Source organism: Mastigoproctus giganteus, chromosome 4 (assembly GCF_048544385.1).
Source record: "Mastigoproctus giganteus isolate SK-2022 chromosome 4, ASM4854438v1, whole genome shotgun sequence".
Taxonomy (NCBI): Eukaryota; Metazoa; Arthropoda; class Arachnida; order Uropygi; family Thelyphonidae; genus Mastigoproctus; species Mastigoproctus giganteus.
The window spans coordinates 118,586,747-118,611,077 of NC_143578.1; the positions used below are offsets into that span (position 1 = coordinate 118,586,747).

The following is a 24,331-nucleotide window of genomic DNA, read 5'->3' on the forward strand; positions in this document are numbered from 1 at the left end:
ACTAGAACTAAGTGCCTTTATGTGTTTATGTGATCGTTATTAAATTATCTGGTTACTCTGAAATAATGTAGGTCGAACATCGATATAAGTTGGACCGAAACGCTAACGAAACAGCAGGGTGGCTATGACAACGCTAAGAAAGCGGAGGGAGAAAAAAGTGGAAACATTGAAAAAACGCTTAATTTGTGTAGTAAAAGTTATACTTTTTCTAGAAATATTCATGACCTCTAGTGCTTTAATATTTCAAAACTAGCGTATGTGATTCGTATGCTTCTCAGAAATGGCTGCCTAACTAGCAACAATCGGTCTTACATCTAAATTGTAGATAGAATCTGTTATACATCGTCGTATTCGTACGTCTCTGACTTTGTACATAAAACCGCCATTGCTCCAATGAAATGAATTGCGCATGCTCTTTGAACGCTCACAGGCATCTGAACAAGGGACTGTCGGGTCTAGGTTGCGGTGGTGCAGTGCACCAACGTAATATGTATGTCGAAGCTCGCGCATCTATAATGTCGGCCGAACGGTAGCCGTGTCAGTCCGGCCTGATGTGGGTAAGTAGTCAGTTTATTTGGATCCTTTATGTGCTTGGTAAGAAGCAGGTGTATGAGTTTGCCTAACGACAGGTTTCGAAAGGCATGTTTGGATACTAGTGTGACTGATAACTTAATTGTGTGCAAACTATTTCAGTTATAAGGTACGTTGAGCTTTTTCTTCTTCACTCCTCTCTCTCACCATCCTCTGATTTTCTTGTTGCATTATGAACATTGAATTATGAACAGACTAGTTTCTTTAACACTGAACTTAGTTTTAGGTACAGTACCAGTATAATAGATATAACTTTTATTAAAAATTGCATTTGCGATTAGCATACATGTCATTTATCTTTAATTGTTGGTTTAATGAAAAGAAGCAACAATTGAATTTTTATTCAGATTCGTGAAATTCTTTATATTGATTAATGCAGTTTGTTATTTTATTGAAGTTTCTTCGAAATGCATTCAGATCAATTAAGTTAAATTCATCAGATTTACTTTTGTGGTAATTATTCTTAATGTTGATTTGTAATTTCTATGAATGTTTAAAATTAACCATGAAAGATTAACTATTAGCTCTTTATCCATTAAAATAATGGTATTTAATCTCGGAGGATTCATAATGATCTGTTTCTACAAAAATCCGCTAGTGAGAAAATGGTCCTTTAAGCTACCAGATGTGTTGGAATTTTTAACTCGTAGTTTTGTGTAAATCAAGTAGCAACGGTGATTAAACAATATTTTTTGCGAACAACGGGTTGCGTTGTCTATCTAAATATTTCTAAAATAACATCTTAACAACTCAAATTTATGAAACTGTATGTTCAACCTGAAGTTTAATGATACAGTAATCAGCGACCGTTTCGAAATGTCTTCTCTCAAATATCAGCCTGCAGTTCTGGCATCAGTCAGTTTTGAAGTAGGTTCAGTAAAAGCTTCGATACACTTCTGAAAGATATTCTGTCACTATATTGCGTATAAGAAGCAATTATTATTTATAAAGGTACTGACAAAAATCTTGTTGTATAGCGTAATGAACTCCTTACACACGTCGTTATTAGGGATTCGGCAGCGAACACCGGGACGAACGTTCGCCCAGGGTATGTCGATTTAGAAGGTCCACACTACGCTACACATTACGAATACAACGATGTAAATAATTTATAAAATAAAGACTATTATTTTTGATAAAAATAAATAAATAAATAATAAGTATTTAATTGCCGACGAAACTTCATCAGAGTGTGAATAAGAGGATTAAAAAATCAGCCGTATGGCCTGTTTGTTATTCGCTTTCCAAAATTAGAAACGCAGTGCACTTTATGAAAAACATAATGTACATTTTTAATGCCTGCGTTTATGACCCATATCATATTGCTCCTTTCTTTGTTGGTATAAATAAACTATAAGGATATTTTTAGTCAATATTCTTGAAAAGGTCCTGCGAAACTTGCGTTTGGTGATAGTAACAATTGTATCTTTTTTTTAGAATTGTGATCTCTACATGCAGGGTCGTTTGCATGATGGTACCAGTGGTGCAACTGCACAGAGTCACACTTTTTTTCTTTTTATAAAGAAAAAAGTAGGACTGTGCAAAATTTTGTCAAAATTAAAAAAGAATTAAAAAATTCTTTTTTAATTTTGACAAAATGTACTGGTAATAATTTTTGAATTGCAAAAGGTTCTGCACGCGCACACACACTTTTGTACCTGACCTTCGATTTTCTAAGTCAGTCCTGCCTACTAGTGAGTGCTGTTTATAATAGGGAACTACATATTAGAAAAAAATTCAATACAATTAGAAAAAAAAATTAATAGGAGACAGGCAACGTGCGAATCTGCCGTGAACACTTTTACAGACGTAAAACATGATTTAAAAAAAAAAAAAACTATGAATTGACCTCCGTGTCCGTATAGTAGCTTAGTCGCTTGGTACTCGTTTAGAGGGGATACATTTTTGATCATCTTTTCACTCGGGTTTGAATTAGTCAAGCAGAGGATTTTTTGCGCTCTCTCTCTCTCTCTCTCTCTCTCTCTCTCTCTCTCTCTCTCTTTCTTTTTCCTCCCCAAACCTGCCCTAAACACATTCAGCTACATTCCTCTGGCGTATGTACAGGTTTGTACACTCAGGCTCGGAAATCCCCCTGTATTTGCCAGTATAAATTCTCGGGATCAGGGTAGATTAGGGCTGAATACTCGTCAACCAATTATATGAACTGACTCATTATGATCAAAATAGTTATGTACCAAAACAACTTATAAGAGCCAACCTGCTTCTAACTGGGAACATTTTTATTTTAAGCCATTATTCTGCTCTTCCTCTTCAGGTTGCGTGATTTATCAAACTAATGAATTTCACTATACTGCATTTACAAAGACTTGTTTAGTATTATCATATCTAAGAAAGTATTTCATAAGAATTATTCTCTTAAACTGGAGGTTCGCAACCCCCCGGGGGTTCGCGAAACTGTTCCAGGGGGGTTCGCACTAAAAATTCTGTAATGGCGTCTGCTTAGATTTACATAGGAAAACAAGCTTTTGAAATGAAAAGGGCAGAATGATTAGGACAAATTGTAGGATAAGAATTTAGATAGTGGAAAATAAGTAGCTTAATGAATAATAGATATAATTTTAGTTCTATGTTTCCGGTGCCCTTAACCGGAACGGATCATAAAGAATGGCAGTTGAAAACTTTGTGAAGTGTTTCCAGTGAGAAAGGTAGTAAAGTAAAGATAGATACTTAGCTCGAGGAGCTACCAAAAAAAAAATTATATAAATGTAATGATTAAACTAAGGCAAGAAGGAATGAGGCGAAATAAATAAGAGAGGGATTTAATTGGCCAGGTTGTGACGTGAAGAAAGGTGGAAATGGTTCATGGAAGAAATATAATGTAATATATTTCTTCCGCGCCAAAACTTCATATATTATATAGAATAAATTATAATTATAATTATTATATATAAATTATTAATAAAAATATTATTATATATATTATATGGAATTTTGGCGCGGCGTGAAGAAGAGAGAGATGTGTGAAGAAGGCGTTGAAGAAGAAAGAAGGAGTTCGTGAGTCAATAAACATTGAGAACTGCTGAACACCCCTCACTGCTATTACGTGCGAATACCACGAACTATTTGGAAGGCAGTTCACTTTACAGTTACATAAGGCAGCCAGTGAGACTTGTCAGCTTGCTAAATATTATTAAATTAACGAGTTGGATAAACTGTATTTGCTTCTCGGAGTTTAAATAATACAATTGTCAGAAATGATTATCATCAAAAATCGAACATGCTGTTCCGCTATAGCCAAGTGGCCAAGCTGGAGCGTGCATAGATACACGCGTTTGAATTGACAGCAGTTGAAGCCCGCATGACTGCTAAATACTACAATATTTTGTATTCTCTCTCTCTCTACCTTGTGAACTCCTCTGACTCTGTGTGGCCGTCCCGGAGTATAAGCAGAAAAAGGATTTATACAGTTGAAAATATAACACGTGACCAGAAAATTTATTTATATACACATGAAATGATATATATTTAAGGTTTCTGTTATGATAAAAATATTGTAATATATAAAATTCCGCGTTATGGCATTTCGCACATTAAAAACAACATTGCTTATGGGAAAAATAGGGATGGGGCAGCATTCAAAAAAAAAAATGTTCAGTGTGGTAAGTAAAACGCTAAAAAAAGTAAGAAACCCAATAAAATTGCTAACACGGGTTTAAACGTTTTAAATTTCTAACAAATAAATAAATGTTACAGTAAATATAGCACTGTAATATATACATACTAATTGATATTTCTGTTCACTGACATTTTTTTTTTTTTTTTATTGTAAAATTTAAAACAGTAAAAAAGATAAAGAATCAATAACGACGAACACGGCACGCACAAATTGCACAAGTGAAATACAGAGTTACAAGTTTACGAAGCTTAAAAAATAGGAATGAAAAGATGATTCTGAAAATGTATTTATGTTTTTTATATGATTGGAGATTTCATGGAAGGGGAAATATTTCGCCATAATAACATAAAAAAAACCACAGAATTCCAGCTATCGGTATTATTGCAAATGAAATAAGATCGAGTTTACAACCGTGTATAATTAGATGGCACTAACAGAAAAGCCCAGTAAACTGGGAACTGCAAATTGTTTTTGTTCTTTTATGGTAGCGACCTCCAGAAATGTGCTCCTCCGCTCACGATATCGTACCCCACGAAATTTCTGTTCGAACAGAAAAATGTGAGCTCCTGAAAACGCGAGTCAGCCTACAATATCATTTGTTATCTTGTGAATACAGTGAATGACAACAGTGTGTCTCCGACCGATACAACTACAGTAAATGGGAAATATAACTCTCACACATTTGACGTTTGACATTTTTTAAGCTTCATAAACTCGTATGTATTGCTGCGCAGGTCGCTACGTTCAACTTGGTGCCGGGTTTTGCGTTCACCTGGTATTACTCGCAAACGAAATCGCGTTAAACCGTCACCACCGTAACAATAATGCCTAAAACGAGAGAGCATCAGTGTTTAAATTCATATGCGAACAATTACATTTGTTACCCTGTCAAAAGAATGCATACAGATATTCGAAGTGTTAATATGTTTGTCTTTGGTGTTTTTGATATCTCCATATGCCTAGAAATTTCTACAGCATTCTGCATTTCTACTTCTTTCTCATCCAAGTACTATTCGTAGGCTCTGCTCTTCTCTAAATCCAAAAATTCTAGATTACCAGCAAGAGAATCATTTTTTGATGTATACTAAACAGAAATTGGCTTTTTTAAATTCTTCAGAATGCAAAATTAGTTTAATGATCGATGAAATTCATCTGAAACCTTATATTGATTACAAAGGTACTGGGAAATTCTTTTGATAGTACTGTCCCAGCTATGTATTTGCATATGTATTTATGATTCAAAACTTATTGTCAAGTTACAAAGATATCATTTATATTTTATCCGTGAAAAATATTACTGCAGAAAAATTACATTCAGTTTCGAAAAAAATTATTCTGGGCTTGAAGAAAATTGGTTTTAATGTTGTAGCAGTCATAAGTGATAATATTTCAATTAACAGAAAAAATATTTCAGAGAAATAATTTAAAATTTTCTAATTAATAGAAATTAACTAACTAATTAAAATTTTCTAACTGATGTTTTTTTATTTATTCATTCATATTGTCCCTTGCAACATATGTTATCTTTCCATTATGCACAGAAAATAAAGTAGATTTACATTCAACTCTTGCCTTCGCTTTTCTCAGTTCTGTGCAGCGATGTGGCTTTATCATTATTATTACGGTGGCGACAGTTATACTCGTTGTTGTTGTTATTTGGTTTTTAGGAACATTAGCAACTAAGGCCATATTGCTCCGGGGATATGCGGTGTCATTCCCTGACCTTTTCGTATCCTCCGTATTTGGTGGTGACGGGCTCGAACCCCGGCCTAATCAAGAAGCGTGTGCTACGCACTGCTGCTCCTGCCCACCTGGCTACCGAGGCGCCCCAGTTATACTCGCATCGTTCCCTAATATATCAGTCGCGTTGGAGCAAATTCGCGTTACTAAAATGCACGTTATAGCAGAACTAACTGTATTTACGAGTTTAGTAAACTAATAACAAAAAAAAAAAAAAAAACCGATAAAAAAGCAACGACTTTTATATGTGAAGGGAAAACATTTTCTTGTCGTATTCCCTCTATCTTATGAACTCCCACTGACGTCCTGGAGTATAAACAGAATAAAATTTAAATAAAAAGAATTAAAGAATTTAAATGAAAATTTATTTTTGTTTCAATTTCCTTTATTATTGCCCATTTATTCCTCCAACCGGGGCGCAACAACAAACATAAAATCCAGTCCAGTGCAGGCTAGACTATACGGATAGACTGTGATATGTATTTTTTAAAAAAAGAGAAGTAATAATTGTTGAATTTCTATTGGTATAGTTTTAAATAAATTTTGGGAAGGCTCTACAAATTTTCTAAAAGAGCCAAATATAAATTTCCATGGAAATCCATCCACTATGAGTTAAGTATGCGATCCGACGGACATGGTGAAGAAAGTAGGCGCTACACACATATATGCTAACCCACCTTAAAAAAAAAAAAAGTATTCAACAATTTTTAAATGTTTTATTCTCTCCAAATTTGTCAGCACTTCAGTAGTGACTGAGACGGTTTTATCGTTCCATTAAAGAAGTCAAGTTAATATGATATCCCTCATGCTTCGAGCTGAATATGTTTTTTACTTCATAAAATAAGAAAAACAACATTCAACGAAAAAAAGTTGCAAAGAAAATTTTAGTAGTGACAGAGTAAATCTCCGAATGTCACGGCGTTAGATTTTGTTCTCTCTCTATTGCAGGGCAAAGATAAGTGCTCAAATGATGAAATGCACGCAAATACATGCATTCAGTGTGAGCTGTGTGTATTTATAACTGTGTGTGCAAGATATGTAGGTATTTAGTAATGCAAGATACTGACTAATTGTACAGTGTTGTACATTGTTTAATCAAGGAAACCTCACCTCAAAATAAACTGTTAGTTTATACTCCGGAGCAGCCTAACTGTTCAGCATTTACGGGAGAAACGATTACGTTATGTTCGAACAACGATATGATACTACAACTAAATTTCTTACATTGACGGCTGTAATTAAGAGAAATTGTAGATAACATCAGTTATCCTCTCCTTTTCTCCATCTCTCTGTTTCATTCCATATTTCTTTCACCCACATAATTCGTGGTTCCGAATAAGTAGTGTGGTAGACTACAATTCGTCAGTGGTGCTGTTATTGTTATAGTGTTTTGGGTGTATAAGCGATTAAAACATGCGCCGTTGTGTATTTTATCTGTACAAGTGTTTATTCATGGGCCATTTTCAGGTTCTGGTTGAAAAATGTTCTGCTATCAGCGCAGGAAGTGCGGCATTATCCACATCAGGGATCTGCAACCTTCAGGGAAGGTTTGAGAAGACATGACTTCTGGGTTCACTGGTGTCTGATGCCAAAGGTTAATTTTTGAAATGTATGTCTGTATGGAAACTACTTGCTGTTAATTTGCAAAAATGGATTCACATAGTGGTTGTGGCGAATTTAATTCACTTCGCAATTAAATTGGAACACGAACGCACTTTTTTTTTTGTAGGTTTTGCCTTCTTAGGATGATTAATTGTAATCGTTTCATGGAATTTCATTAATTCCATGGATTAGCAAGTACTTTCCATTAATTCCATGGATTAGCAAGTAGCAATTTTCCTTGGTGATTTTAATGTTCACAACTCCAGCTGGCTTCCGTTTTCTAGTCACACCGACCCAGCAGGTCGAGATGCTGAGGATTTTGCAATTACTAATGACCTAGCACAGATTGTTCATTTACCTACAAGAGTACCGGACAATCCTAATCATACAGCCAATACGCTTGATCTTTTTCTCACAAACAACCCTTCTAAGTACACGGTCGAAGTGAGACGTCCTTTAGGCACTTCAGATTCAACTTGGTGATTGTCTCTTCTCCAATGGAGCCTTTATCTCAGGACTATTCCCAACGTCGTGTTGTTTGGCATTACAAGAATGCAAAATGGGATGACCTGCGAGACTTCTTTTCTTCTTTTCCTTGGTTGGATTACTGTTTCAAAACTTCTGATGTCAACGATTGCTCAGATCGTGTCAGTAAAATTATTATTGCAGAAATGGAATCCTTTATCCCACACTCCACTTTAAAATCTCGTCCTTTATCTAAACCTTGGTTTTCCGATAAATGTGCTAAGGCTGTCCAAGAGAAAGAATGTTGCATATCGTAATTGGCTTGTTTCTAATTCTTCAGTTTCATTTTCTGCCTACACCAAAGCTCGCAACAATTTAAAGCAGAGTAGAAAACTTGCTTCTTGCCCTAATGGTAGCCGAGCATTCTGGTCTCTTGCCAAAGCTATTGGCCGCCACTTTTGCCCATCTCTGCTCCCACCTCTGTCCAAACCAGATGGTTCTGTTGTCACTTCAGCCAAGGATAAAGCTGACCTGATACCGTCCCATTTTCTTCCAGCTCATGTATTAATAATCTTGGTAAAACACCTCCCACTATTCCCAACACGCTCCATTCAATGCCTCCTGTGGTCTTCCGTCAAAAAGATATCAGAAGGATGATTTTGATGAATTTTGGCATCAAGATTTTTTAGCATCAAGATTTTGATGAATCGTGATGCTAAAAAAGCTCCAGGTCCTGATGGTATTTCTCCACTTGTTCCCAAAACCTGTGCTTCTGAACTGATTCCTATTCTTTGCCGCCTTTTTTCACTTTCTTATTCCAAAGGTGTTTTTCCTTCTGCTTGGAAATTTGCTCATATCCAGCCAGTTCCTAAAAAACGGTGAAAAATCCCTCCCATCCAATTATCGTCCCATTGCAATTACTTCTACTCTTTCTAAAGTAATGGAGAAATCAATTAACCGCTAACTCTTAAACTACCTAGAAACCTTCCGTCTGATCAACGATCGCCAGTATGGATTCCGTCAGTGTCGATCCACTGGTGATATTCTGGCTTATGTTACCCATTTATGGACTAATTCAATGGAAAGGTTCGGGGAAACACAAGTAGTTGCTCTTGACATCTCAAAGGCTTTTGATGGTTTGGCATAAAGGTCTTCTAAACAAGCTTCCATCTTATGGTTTTCCAACTGTTTTTAGTAATTGGTTATCCAGTTTTCTCTCTGATCGCTCACTGAGGGTGATGGTAGATGGCTCTCTGTCTTCTAACTTCTCCACTAATGCCGGTGTCCCCCAAGGTTCAGTTCTTTCCCCCACTCTTCCTCTTGTATATTAATGACCTTCTTCCATTGACTGGAAATCCTATCCATAGTTTTGCCGATGATAGCACATTGCATTCCATTTTCCATTTTGAGAAACCTTGTCCTGCTCAATCAGCTTCAACTTCTTGAAAATCTGCTACCAATTCCTTAAATGCCGATCTTCAGGTAATTCTCCAGTGGGGCAAATACAACTTAGTTGATTTCAACCCTTCTAAAACTCAGCCTTGTCTTATATCTCGCAAAAAGGATTCTTCTGCTCCTATGCTTATCTTTAGTGACACTCCGATTTCTAGGCAAAATGATATCTCTTTTGGGGACTACCCTTACTTCTAATCTCTCTTGGCACAAGCACATTACAAATATTGCTTCCTCTGCATCTAAAAAACTGGGTTTTCTCTTTCGCTCTCGGCGTTACTTTTCTTCCAAACAGCTGCTCAATCTGTATAAATCGCAAATCCGCCCTGCCATGGAATATTGTTCCCACATCTGGGGTGGTGCCCCCAAAACCTCTCTCAGGCTTCTTGATTCCATTCAGAAGAGGGCAGTTAGGTTAATTAATGATTCATCTCTAACTGAGTCTCTCCACTTGCTTTCTCATAGACGTACTGTTTCTGCTGCATGCCTCTTCTACAGATACTTCCATGGGCACTGCTCTTCTGAATTGGCTTCTATAATTCCCTCTCTGTCTTTCAAAACAGTCCGAACACGTGCCTACACCAGCCAACATCCATTTACTGTCCAACTTCAAACCCACAGAACCAACTTTTCATCTTCCTCATTTATTCATTCAACTGCCGTTTTCTGGAACAACCTTCCTTCATACGTATTTCCTGAAAATTACAATCTACAGAAGTTCAAGTCCAATGTCAACAAATATCTTCTTTCGTCTTCTCAACCTCCAGCCCAAGCACGGTACTAAGTACTATAGGTTCTAATACCTCTCGTGTTTGGGGTTCACATAAAAAAAAAAAAAAAAAAAGTACAATTGGTTACTGATCTAAAATATCACGGTAGAACAATCTATTCGATATGCAGTTTACAAAAATAGCACTTCACCGTAGTTGTAAAGATGCAGTCTGTGTCAAAGTATTCTCCAGGCTGGTGCCAAAGATTCTTCCTTCAGATTGAAACAGTGGAGATCAATCACTTTAAAGAACGAATCTTCACTCGACGAGTTTTTGATGATTACAGTGAAGCTCTACACCATTGTCACCTTTTGATCATTGTAACCGTCGCTGAGTTTAGACTTTTGCGTTCATGGGTTTTTGCACCGCAACTCGTGTAATGAAAACTACACGTCTATAATATTCTACATAAGATGATTATGCTGACAGTTTCTCTTGCACCACCAAAATTATCTTCCTGTGACTCTCGTCGCAGCACATTTCACCATTGCGTGAATTCTCTTTCTCTTAAAATACTGTCGGCCACTTCGTTATTAAATTTTCGCATTCTGTCACGCCCAAGAATTCGCTGGGTTCTTGCTACATACACTGGTGTTCAAAGAAAGTGCATCACCTACGAATTTCACAATCCTTTTTCGCGATGGTGTGTTAATTTAATGATTAGCATCACAATAAATAGGAAAGTAAACAAAATATATTTATTAATAGTTAAGGCAAAGCTAAGTAATATTTGACAGGTGCTCTCAAAATATTCAAAAATGAGCATTTGCAACCTTTATACAACAGTTTTGGTAAACATAAAAATTATGGCTGAAAAGCCCGCAATTTGCTTCAGTTTATCATTTTAAATGGAAAACAAAATGAAAAGTTCACCAGGTGCAAAATAATATTTAGTTGAACCGCCTCTGGCCCTGATGACAGCAGCACACTGTCGAGGCATTGAAAAGATCAATTTCTGAAGATAATCAACTAATAGTTCGTGGTTCCAAACACGAATTATGGCTTCCTGAAGTTCACGAAGAGTCTTTGGTTTCTTTCTGGCAACAGTAGATTCCACACGCGATGCCAACAGTTCTCTATAGGATTCAGGTCCGGGCTGTTTCCTGGCCAGCTAACAGCTGTAATGGACCTTTCTTTCAACCATTTTTTCACCTGTAACAAATGTGAACACATTACTGTCGAACCTCTAATGCAGAAATGAAGCTAAAGTAACTACAGAAGTGCCTACTTAAACTTTTCGCCCGATGACAAGGAGCAGAGTCGTCCTGAAAGATGCAGTTACTTGGCAGGTTGAAATGGTCTCTAATGGTTGACAGCAATTTGCCTTCCAATATAGCCAGGTATCCATTGGCATTTACGGAACCTTTTATAAACTGCAGGTGACCTACTCCGCGATACTAAATGCACCCCCATATCATTTGGCTGGTAGGGAACTGTAGACACCATACAGTCTGGATGGTATTCTTCACCACGTCTACAGCGAATCGTTTTTCTCCCATCAGAGCCATGCAGGTTGAATGTCTTCTCATCCGAGAAAATAACTGACTTCCACTGCTCGGGGGTCCATTTGACATGCTCCTTACACCAAATTAATCGGGCCTTTTTCATTTTTTGTGTGAGGGTCTTCTTCTTAGGACGACGGGCTACAAGTCCATTTTTGAAGAGGCGTCTTCTGACTGTTATTGCACTTGCTACCACTCTTGTATCTTCTTCCCATTCTCTTTTCAGCTCAGACGAAGAAGCTTTACTGTTTTTTAAGGCATAACGGCTTCAAAACGCGGTCCTGTTTTGGCGTAGAGACTCGTTTGCGTCCTGTTCCTTTTTTCCTATCAGCAAAACCAGTATTCTTGAGTTTGGTAAGAAATTTACTCTCTGTCGACTGATTACAAGACACTCTATAAGCAATATGACGGGAAGAACATCCTTCCTCACGTAAAGCAACAATAGCACTCTTTCTTCGTGGCGTCACCTGCACGTAACTCGCCATCCTGACACAGTCAAGGAATGTGGGTAAAGTACCTGCCCGGCAACACAAAGGTCGCGGGTTCGATTCTCGCCTCGGGCTTGGATCAAAGTACTGCAAAAACCTTGGGAGGTGCAATATGGCCACAGAAGCCGATGCGCCAACAACTACCAAATCAAATCAAAATCAAAAGTCAAGGAATGACTGCAACTCTTGCAGAGCGTGCTTATATAGCTTAAAGTAGTAGTTGATGCAATATTACGCGTGTCAATCTTATCTAATGCAATCTGTAAAAAATACTGCCATATACTTACGTTATTCGGACGACAATTACAATTTTAAGGGGTGATCACTTTCTTTGAACCATTTGTATCATTTTGCCTTTGAAAAAGGAGAAAATGTATTCGCTAGCTTAACTTATGATGAATTGATGAATATGATGAATCATTGAATTTCATTGTGATTATCCTATAGTGTACCAATATTTTGATAACGTAGTATATTTTAAGTCTAGGAAACCGCATGCCAAATTATAGATCTCCTGTGTGCTCAATTTCAATTGCCTAGAGACTAATGGGTTACTCCGACTCTCTCTGCAATTTTTTTTTTTTATGTTCCTATTAAAAATAGGTTATCGCAAAAACGAATATTGAAGAAATCATCTCAGTTCAGTCGTAAAATGACCAGAATAAGACTAAACTACATTGCAATTAATACTGTGAAACCTGTCGTGTTGGCCACCTGTGGTTTCTCTGAAATGTGGACAACTTACAGAAATAATCTATACCTACTACATACCTAACTTGGTTTTAATTGATACGTTTTAATTGCCAGCTGTGCGGAATGTAAAATACAATTAACTTTGAAATGGATTAATGGATTAGTGGAAAATATATATTAAGATATGATAATTTTTTTTCTACAGTACAGAAGTGAACTTCAATCCCATAGAAGTCATGTTGCTGAAACTAACTTTGCAAATTTATGAATACGAGCTTTGCACATTGGATGGAACGAGTCGATCCGGTTCTTTAACTACCTCAGTCCTTGCAATTCACAACATTATAATTTCTTCGTTTTCCCCAAAATGGTGTTTTGTTAAGGAGCAAGTTTATCTACCATCATTACGAGCAGCAAAATCAGCATCAGCAAATGAAAACCATTGAGGTACCAGATATGGTTAGGGTTAAGCCGGTTGTGTTTCCTTTCTTCATTATAAAAAGTAAATTACTGTTCGTGTGTGTGTTATTCATATATAGTTATACATTTTTCATGTGTAATCATCAACAATGATTTCTCACTAGCAGTACAGAGAACTTATTTAATAAAATAAATAAATTTTCTGTTTATACTCCGGGACGACCAAACGGTCAGAGGAGTTCATAATATAGACAAAATACAAGAAACAGCACCGTATTTAGCAGTCACAGGCTGAACCCCGGTCACTCAAGGCACGTGTACTTATGCACCCGCGTGCTTGACCACTCGGCTACGGCGGCTGCTCGTCATGCCCATCTCGAGGATCAATATGTAACCCGAATGTGCAAAAGATTACCAACTGATTTCAACAGAAAGCTCCTGTTGAAATATGCCAGAAAGTGATATACAGGTAGTTCTCGACTTTACGAGTTAATTCGTTCGTTCCTAGCGCGCGCTCGTAAAGCGGGAATTTATTTCCCATAGACATAATGTTAAAAATAGGGGTTACGTTATCAACAATGAAATTAATTAGCTAAATAGTTTATGTTTAAGCAATGATTAATTTATCCAAAGAAATAAAAACGTAGCCTGTAAAACCAAGCAAATTATAATAATAGAGAAATTATTTATGATATACAAATGTTAAAGAATGTTTATTCTTCATCATCATCACGACTAAATGCACACTCGTTGATCACTCATTGGCCCGGCACTCGTTGGTGTGTTGCACAAGGAGTCGTCTTCAGAAATGCTTCAAGAGGCGTTTATTTCCAAGATAATCTTCTCTTTTCTTTATAAATTTCAATAGCATGCATAAGCATTTTTTAACGGAACGCACAAATTGCAACTACACGTTTTGCGCTGAGTAACAAGTTTACGAAGCTGAAAAAAAAGGATGAAAAGAGATTCTGAAAATTTATTTATTATTATTTTTTTATACGATTGAAGATTTCAGTAAAGGGGAAACACATTTCACCATAATAACGTAAAAACCACACAATTCCAGCTATCGGTATTTTTTAAATGCAATAATATCGAGTTTACTACCCGTTTATAATTGCTTGCAGTAACAGAAAATAAACCAGACAGTGCAAATTGAAATTGTTTTTATTGTTTTATGGTCGTGACCTCCAGAAATGTGCTTTAGAAAAATATCACAAAGCCGTTCAAAATTGGTTCTTATAACATATGATAACGATGAAAGTATAGTGCGTTTGATGATTTGAATTGGTAACTAATACAATTTACACTATAAAAACGACCTTAAGGAGTTATATAACGAAAATTTGAATTTCCGAGGTCGTGGAATGAATTACAAAAAAATAATGTGTTATTGGATTCACATTACGATGTTTTCGCGATACGATGGTAGCGGAATAATGTCGTAAAACGAGTTCCACTGTATTGTCTAGCTACGCGCGTGGTTTGGAATGCGGTATTTATGAATGTTTAACATTCATTTTTTGCAAGTAATCTTCATATTTTCGATTTTGTTGATACTTGAAAAAAAAAAAAAAAAACCGTAAACCCGGGAACTCGTAAAGCAAAAACTCTTAAAGCGAGAACTACATGTACTCGATATTAATAGATCCTTGTTTCTTCTAGTTTTGTGTTCGCCTTGTGAGAAAGGTAGATCGATAATTACAAATCTGCTGTTGACCCTGTTTACAATCCAAGAGACTCCACTCTTTAAGTTATCACTGCTCACCGCATGGTCATGAATGAATAGGCATGTGTAGGTTATCGATCCTAAGTTTTACTTCACGCAGCTTCGTTTGCCCTTTAGTACAAGCTGTCCCAGTTACGAGAATCCATTCCACAGCTGCTTAATTGGGGTAAGGCTATGAGCTGACCACTATGATCTGTGTAGGTATTTCTTTGTTATATTGGTTAGTATCAATTGTGCTACCCTGCTGAATTCAGGGAGGTGGTTTGTCTCCCACTTTATTCTAAATTAAGTTTTAATCCTTAATTGTGTGTGTGTGTATTATTTTATTATTTAAGATGTTAGTTATAGTGGTAGAGTCTAATGGTGTAGCTATAATCATATAAGATGGCATTAATCGGATCTGTGTTGGTTTATTTATTTATTAAATTAAATTTGGTATATTTATTATATTTAGTTTATTGATTATGCATTTTATTTTGGATATATATATATATAAGGTCATGGTACATGTTTGTATATATTATAGGGCCTCTGACCACTAAAATATTCCGAAGTTCTGAGAGAAAACGTGAACAGAGTGAAACAAATTACACATCACACTGGATAATTTAACAAAAGGAAGCTTTAATGTGACAATTTCTACACAATAGGTTATTCTAACAAACATATTGTTAGAAAGAAGAAGAAATTTAAAATGAAGAAGTTATCACTGCCTAATTTTAAGCTCTATACAACTATCACGTTTCTAATTCTAATTCCGAGGGAGATGGAAGGATATATTTCCTATCTCCGCAAGGGTGTTGATAACAATGCGAAAAAGGAGGCAATGATAATTAATTCATTCAGAATATACCTGCTATATCCCGAAAAGTAGCTGTGTTCACATTCACTATATTAAGAATATAATGAATACATAACACAGATAACATTGCCCTTGTTTAAAAAAGGTCGATTTTTTGGTATTTAGGGCTTTTATAGTAACATTTACAACTGTTAATTATTCAGGCACATGGCTTACTTGGGCTCATAAAACAATTGAATTCGGTCGCGAACTGACAAACGCCACTTTCGTCAACACACTATGTGATTAGAAGAGAGTTAAAAAAAAATAATAAATAACGTGCACTGGAGTTATTTGGAATTATATTGTAAGGGGACAATAAAATGTAGCATTAATATACAGGGTGTTTCAAAAATGATGGTCAATAATTTAAAGGTGAAAAGAACAAACTAAAATAAACAAAAAAAGTCCCAGGGAACATCGGGCCACAAATGAACCATTTTCCAGATATTTTCTGTTAAGATCCGCCACTGACTATGGGAGCACACTGGGAGGGTAGTCTGTATTGCTGAGACCTTGTACACACTGGAATGGTAGGAGTGCAGTAATTGGCGATGTAAAATTCGCCACACACTGCTATGACTCAGTACACGCTCTTGTAGAGCAACCCTCCTTGTCGAAATTCCTGCATGTTGTTCTATTCTTTCTAATGTCTGCGCCGTAGCACAGTGGTATCGAAACATCGATACCACACACCAGGTGAAAAGGCTCGGGTTCGAATCCCGTCGATGACGCGAGAAACATTAATGGGCTTTTTCACTCCGTGGCTGAGTCAGTCAGTCGTAGCAAGGTTTCCCCCCCAGAAAACTGGGGGGGAAACCTTGCTACGACTGACTGGGGGTTTTCGTCCAGCAAACAGAAAATTGACCATTAAACACAAACAATTAAAAGACATAAGATACAGCACGGCAGATGAATTTAACTATTCGGGTGGCTTAAATATAACAGTTATATTCTTTCTAACACCTTTCCTCAACATCAGGTGTTATGATTCTAAGCCTACCTGCTCGCAGTCCATGTGCGAAGCGCCCATGTTCACTAAGGTGTTGATGTACCCTGATGAAGGTGCGCCTGTTGGGCTGCCTTCAGCGGGGAAATGCTTCTAGTACAAACGACTTAAGTTTTAAGACTTAAGTCTTAAGTCAATTTGCAGAACATAAGTTCTGCAAATTGCAACTTCTGGAGACTAGTCTCCTACGAGATGATCTGACTGAGGTGTATAAAGTCTTGAATGGGTTGAGCAGGCTCAATGCTGATGGGATTTTTCCTCTTGCTCAGATTACACTTTTGCGGGAGCATGAATTCAAATTGAATTCATGAATTTCAGCCTGTACTGTACTTGTTAACAGGAGAGACTGCTTCTACAGGGATGGGAAGCACTTAAATAGAAAGGGTGCAAAAATATTTGCGGATGCTATCGAGGCAGTGTTAGGTGGGTCGGAAAACTGCTAGCTTGGGGGGGGGGGAGATACAAAGACTAATAGATTAACAGTAGCCACTGGCAGAGGTGAAAGTGATTCTTGCACTGCTTCTATTGGAATGAGCAGAAGCCTGAAAATCAAGATGCAGGATATTTCAGAGACTGCTGGGAGTCATTGCGGTACAAGTAAACACATGGGTTGTGTTAGGGTAGATAAGAATAGAAACAGGTGCATGTATACTTGCGTGTACACCAATGCCAGGAGTTTGGTAAATAAATTTGATGAATTTGAAGTATTGCTCAAAGCATCAAAGGCGGATATTGTTGGGATATCAGACGTGTGGTGTCACACAGAAATAAGGAACGCAGAACTGAAATTTGGGGAGTACAACATCTACAGAAAGGATAGGAAGGGAGGAAGGGTTATGCTATTAGTCGATAGCCAGTCGATATCGCTGGACAGCGCAGTGGTGAGTCAGTTTGTTGTGACATAAGCACTGGGAGATCAAAATTGAGAGTAGGAGTGTGCTATAGGCCTAATGACTCTAATGAGTATAATAAGAAACTGTACAGGGAAATAGATTGGGCCAGTACATCAGAGAGTCTTATAATGGGGGATTTTAATTTCCCAGATATTGACTGCAATTTATGGGTTGGTCAACCACATACTAGCAAGGCTTTTGTGGATTTATTGGATGATTGTTTTCTACATCAGCATGTTCGGGAGGCAACTAGAGGGAGTAATACTCTTGATTTGATTATCATTAGTGATTCTTCATGCATTAAGAATCTGCAGGTAAATGAACCACTAGGTGGCAGTGATCACAGTGTGCTGAAGTGGGATTTACTCAAAGAGGTAACTACCATCAGGGGTAAAGGGAAGGGTTATTGCTTTCGTAAATGCGACTACGATGGTCTGAGACAGTATTTAAATTCTATACAGTGGGACCAACTGATGATGTTACCAACAGCAAATTCAAAATGGGAAGCATTCAAAGACCTTATCTTGGAAGTTACTAGGCTTTACATATCAACTAAGAAATATTGTTCAAGGTTTAGGCCTAAATGGATGTTAGATGAAGTAACGAGACATACGGCAGAGAAGAAAAATGCATGGGATACATACAAATTAACTCGTGACACAGAAGCCTATGATAGATACAAGTTGATCTGTAAACAAGTTACAAAGGAGGTTAGGCAGGCGAAGGCAGATTACGAGAAATAATTGGCAAGGGATTCAAAGAAAAACAGCAAAGAGTTCTTTACTTATGAAAAAACTCTAGAAGGAAGGGGATGAATCAGATTGGTGCACTTGATATCGATGGTTCAACTGTTGATGATCCTGCTCAGGTAGCTAACAAACTAAATGAATATTTTGCATCGACGTTCACACACGAGCAGTTATGCTGGGAGGAGAATGCCAGAGGTGTATTCAACTCTGGCAGTAAGCTAGAGAATCTTGTAATAACTGAGAGTAAAGTGGAGGAGAAATTGTTGAAGATAAACACAAGAAATGCACCTGGAATGGTTGGGATCTATCCAGTTATATTAAAGGCAGCAAAGGAAGTAAGCAAACCCTTAGCCATAATTATGAGAGCTTCATTGGATTCAGGGGAGCTACCCACAGACTGGAGATGTGCTAATGTGACCCCAATTCACAAAGGAGGATCAAAGGCTGACACAAGTAATTATAGACCTGTGAGTTTAACTTCTGTTCCAGGAAAATTAATGGAGGCACTAGTTAAAGAAGCATTGCAGGATCATGTAGACAAGACTTCAGTTATAGCTTGGACACAGCATGATTTTGTTAAGGGGAAGTCTTGCCTGACCAATATGATTGGATACTATGATGCAGTCACAAAAGAACTGAATGCAGGCAATAACTTTGATATTATATACTTCGATCTTAGAAAGGCTTTTGATACTGTTGCATATGGAAGACTGCTGCACAAATTGGAGCAGTGTGGCATTGGAGGCAAATTGCTGCTATGGATAAAGGGGTGTTTGAGGGGGAGAAGACAGAGACTGATATTCAATGGATACTGCTCATCGTGGACTAATGTTATTAGTGGAGTCCCACAAGGTTCAGTGTTGGGTCCATTATTGTTTTCTGTATTTATAAATGATACTGATGGTGGTATATCAAGCTTAATGTCTAAGTTTGCAGACGATACAAAGGTTGGCAGGGTTGAAAGGACACTACTGACACTATGCTGCTGCAACAGGATCTGGAAAGGTTGAGCAGATGGGCTGAGAGGTCCCAAATGAAGTTTAACATTGACAAATGTAAAGTACTACATATGGGAAACAGTAACCTCAGAGCAACGTATCAACTCTGTGATACTACTACACTGACAGTGGTAGAGAATGAAAAGGACCTGGGGGTAATTGCGCAGGCAGATATAAAGTTCTCTGAGCAGTGCAGACGGGCTACAAGAGTAGATCATGGTGTCAATGATATACAGGAATTTTTCTAGCAGGGATAAGGAGTTCATTATTCCCTTGTATAAGGCAATGGTCAGGCCACAGCTTGAGTACTGTATACAGGTCTGAAGGCCTCATTTCAAGAATGATGTAGAGCTGCTGGAACGAGTACAGAGAAGGGCAACAAGATTAGTGAATGGAACAAAGGGGTGCTGTTACGCAGAAAGGCTTAACTACTTCCTGCCTAAGCTTAAGGCTTAGGCAGAAAGGAGTTTTGCAAATTACAGTGTTTGGAGACTAGGTACAAGCGAGGTGATCTGATAGAGGTGTATAAAGCCTTGAATGGTTTGGGCATGCTCAATGCTGATGGGATTCTTCCTCTTGCTCAGAATAATCACCTGAGAGGGCATAAATTCAAATTGAGGAAAGAGAGATGTAGGATAGATGTGCGGAAATTTGCCTTTAGCCAGCGGGTAGCTGGTTGGTGGAACAGACTTCCATCCGTTGTCGTGGAAGTTGATAGCCTAAATAAATTTAAGGCTCAGTTGGACAGGTATTTCGAACGAACGGAGGGGTGAAGTGGAAGTGGTTTTTTTTTTTGTTTTTGTTTTTTTTTGGCTGATGCTGCATAAGCTTGCTTTCTTGCATCATATGCCTCTACTAATGCTAATGCTAATATAGGGAAGTTTCCTTATAATTAATTGAAACAATCATCATGCACTAGGTCACCTTAACAAAACAGTTGGTACTCTACCGTTATCTCATATTACCAAAATTCTCAATCACACTAATCTATAACTTTCAAACTGTAGCTAATTAACATCAATCAAATCTCAAACATTTACAAATTTCTAATCTAAGGGGCTAAAACCTAGGCTATAGACAATTAGTACTCTTCCGGATTTACTTCAGTAGGAAGACAGAATAGTCTTGGGAAACGGCTATTCTAAATTTTAGTATAGGATATCCATTAGTTTATTTTCCTTGTAATAATTTAGCTTAGATTTCTTTACTCATGATTCAGGAAGATCTAGGCTTCTCCTTTCCCTTTTTGGAATAACTGCTCTAGTCCGAAGATTCTGAAATTGTCTGTTATTCGGATTACGCGCCTTCCCTCCTTAAATCAGGCACTTTCTCTGCTCCTACGCTTTTCAGTTCTAGCACTTCATCTGGAACTCCATGAAATTCCGCGGCTTCCGCAACTGTTCGTTACCCTTTTTTTTTTTCTTCCACTTTTTTTCAGTCTCACCACCGCAGCACTACCGAACCACTAAAAAAAAGCCACTCACCAACTCCAGCTTCACTGCTCGACTGCTCCCGAGACAAAACCTTATGGCAACCTTTCCATACCACACTTCACGAACGACATATCCCCTTTTCCTCGGGCCTTCTCCTTGCATACAGGGCTTTCGCTTACTTTATCCCCCTTCAATTAATCCCTGATTTCCCGACTGTTCATACCCACCTGAATGTTTCGCTATTGTTTGGCCTTCACCAGGACACCTGTCGTTAGTTGATCATTGTCTTAACTTTTGCCAACGATGCCACTAGCCAAATTCTTAGAATCTGGTGATTTCTCCTCCGCAATATAGTAAGCGAAAGGCTTACAACCCCCCCCCCCACTTTGGCGGCAGAAAATTCTTTCTAAAGAATTTTCTAAAACTGCTCTATAACTCCCCATCCTCCCAACCATTTCACAAGAATTCCCCTTTCTAGTTCCTGACGCAGATGTCGCCACTATTTAACCTATTGTAAAATAATCAGTCCGTCTAGCCGCTCTGCGCCTACCCTGGGTTTCTGTTTCGGCGCCCTTGGTATCCCTTGGAGGTTTCGTCTGGAGCGTTTTCCCCTTTGTCCTTCTCTCCTTTATTATGAAATCTCTGAAATATCTCCCTTCCTCTACAGAAATAACCCTTCAATCTGTCTTCGTGTTCAATCCTGGTTTCCCCGCTTCGCCCGAGCTGCCATTAAAGGTAACATTGGATAACTTTTCCAATATTCTATACGGACACCATAGCTTTTCGTTTCCAACCCACCTTCTTCCTGTTGTTCTCCTTAATCAACACCCAGTCCCCGCTGAGAATCCCTTATGTTTTCGTCCCGCGTTCAACCTATCTTTCTGTTTTTGGCTACTTGCTTCACTGTGTATCCTCGCTAGCGTTCTGGCTTTCTCAACCCTAACTTCATGCTTTCCCCGCTTTTTCGATCCCCCCATGAACAGCCACCTGCAGTGGTGGGTGCTTTATCCTATAGGCAAAAAAGACATCTGTCTAGGGCCCCGACCAGAGGGGGGGGGCAACAAAATCACTTTTTTTTTTTTTTTTTTTTAGTAGTTGTTGGCGCATCGGCTTCTGTGGCCATAATGCACCTCCCAAGGTTTTTGCAGTACTTTGATCCAAGCCCGAGGTTGGGTTGCTAGGCAGGTACTTTACCCACCCGGCTAGCCCGGTCGGCCACAAAATCACTGTTTCAAAAACTTATTACTGTTTTTTACTAATATTTTTAAGTGATTTTTATCGGTAAACGAACTATATACCTGCCAACAAGGTCAATGAACTTTACTTGAAGATTAATTTGAAAATTATTTTATTTTTTTTTTTTTTTCATAAATTGTTTTACCAATTTTGATGAAATTTTGTTTAGTTATGTCATATAATTTGTTTGTTTTGTTGTCACAATAAAATGGAATTAAAAATGTTCTTTATTAGTTTTTTCTTTAGATGGGGCTCCCAAATTCCATTTTGCCTTGGGCCCCATGAAGGTATAACATGCCACTGGCCACGTGATGACCTTTCCTTCTTTCCCCCAGTTGCTTCCCCCATTTTTCATTTCTTAATTCCTTGTGCAAATTCTCTGGGTCTTTCAGCCAGTCCATCCTGACAGATTTTATCCTCCCCCTCGGCATTTCTTATGCGTAAGGAATCACCCACAGTTACTAGTAGGGTTGCCACCTCCTCTTTCCTTTTGGGTCCTTCCTCCCCTCCCTCTACATTTAGCTATAGGTCCGTCCGGTTTCTGCTTACAGGTAGTAGAGGATCCCTTGGTCTGTATTGGGGGGGCCCTGCCACCATGATCCTATTTCCTGTCTCCCTTCTGCCGTTCTCCATTTATTTCTGGGGTTGAATAGACTAAGCCCAATGGCTTAGGCTATTGCATGTATGGCAACCCCTATCTCTTCTCCACTTCCTCTTTTGCTGCCGGTGAGGTGCTACCATCTTGTTTTCCATTTTCTCCTCCCTTTGTGATTGGAGCTTTCTCTGTTTTAATTCTTTAAATTTACTAATTATTAAATGTAATTTTTGTTCCCAATTCCCCGTATTGATCTTCACTTTCCTGAGATTGCTTCCCCCTCCTTTCGTCCTCCCATTACTCACATTAATAGTGTTTGCTTCCCATCTGGTTTCGATTTTACATGCTATCTCTAAATTCTCCTCTTCTTCGGCATACAAAAAGACCTGGTTCAGGGTTTCTGGTTTCCTGCAAAGATTTCTTACCTAAACTTAACATTTAGCCCCTTAACAAACTGCCCCTTGTTCAGTTGCGTTGAGGTGGGTGTTCATTTTTACCTCTTCTATTCTATGAAGAAATTAGGTCACTGATTCCCTCCCCCCTCTTTGTTAATTTATTTATTGCCGTGAGGAATGATTCTTTTTAGCAAATTGTTTTCCCATTATTCTTTTAAATTCTCCCAGTGAACTTACCCTTTCGTATAACGTTTCTTGCTGGTACTTATTTATTACCTAATGACTTGCTTATTTACTAATTACTTATTTATTATATATTACTTAAATTCTCAATCACACAAACCTATAACTTTCAAACTGTAGCTAATTAATATCAGTCAAATCTCAAACATTTACAAATTTCTAGTCTAATGAGTTAAAACATGGGCTATAGACAATTAGTACTCTCCCGGTTTTACTTCAGTAGGAAGAACGAATACCTTTGGGAAACGGCTATATTTGGTCCTTGAGTTTGTCACAGACATTCTCTCAGATATGGCAGACAAGCTGTACTTGCTACCTGGGAGTCTAAAACGCTGGTGGAACTGATATTCGGGTGACATTCAAATCAAGTGTCCCCAATTTCAGCATGGTCCGGACGGTCTGCGACAGCCAAATCCTCTACTTGCACCTTCACGATGGGGACTGCTAGTAATCCTGGCTATAACCTCCATGCACAAGTACACTGTGGTTGACCACCCAGGTGTGAACCAACTTAAGCAGGGGTCGAAGAGTGGCGCTCACACCGCATGGAGGAATAACGCCCCTCTGTGTTACAAGGCAATACTACGTGAAAGATGACTCTCATCCACCGGTGCAATACCACCACTTTGCTTATTGGAGGCTTGAAGTCGTGGAACCCACGTTTAGTCTCCAGAGCTAAGTTCCGGTAAACCCTTCCCCATCTCTTCCATCGTGGAGTATGATTGATGACTTTTGAGGTTATGGTGAACATCATGGCGAGATCCAATCTTCCTTACATTACGAGGGTACAGCTCTAAAACGATGTTCGCAAGCCGGGAGCTAGTTAATACACTGAACGAACCTATTGGCA

The 24,331-nt window shown here is 38.1% G+C and overlaps 1 protein-coding gene across 2 annotated transcripts in view; it reads left to right on the forward strand.

Annotated features, from left to right (window-relative positions):
- The first annotated feature begins 441 nt into the window (after positions 1 to 441).
- Positions 442 to 24,331, forward strand: part of LOC150087019 (uncharacterized) — a 390,202-nt gene continuing 366,312 nt past the window's right edge. Inside the window, exon 1 of one of the 2 annotated variants that reach the window (XM_090371746.1) lies at positions 442 to 557. The gene's annotated coding sequence lies outside the window, so the exon portion shown is untranslated. Of the gene's footprint in view, positions 558 to 587; positions 701 to 24,331 lie in introns of those variants that run through there. The other variant, XM_090371748.1, reaches the window with a different exon arrangement.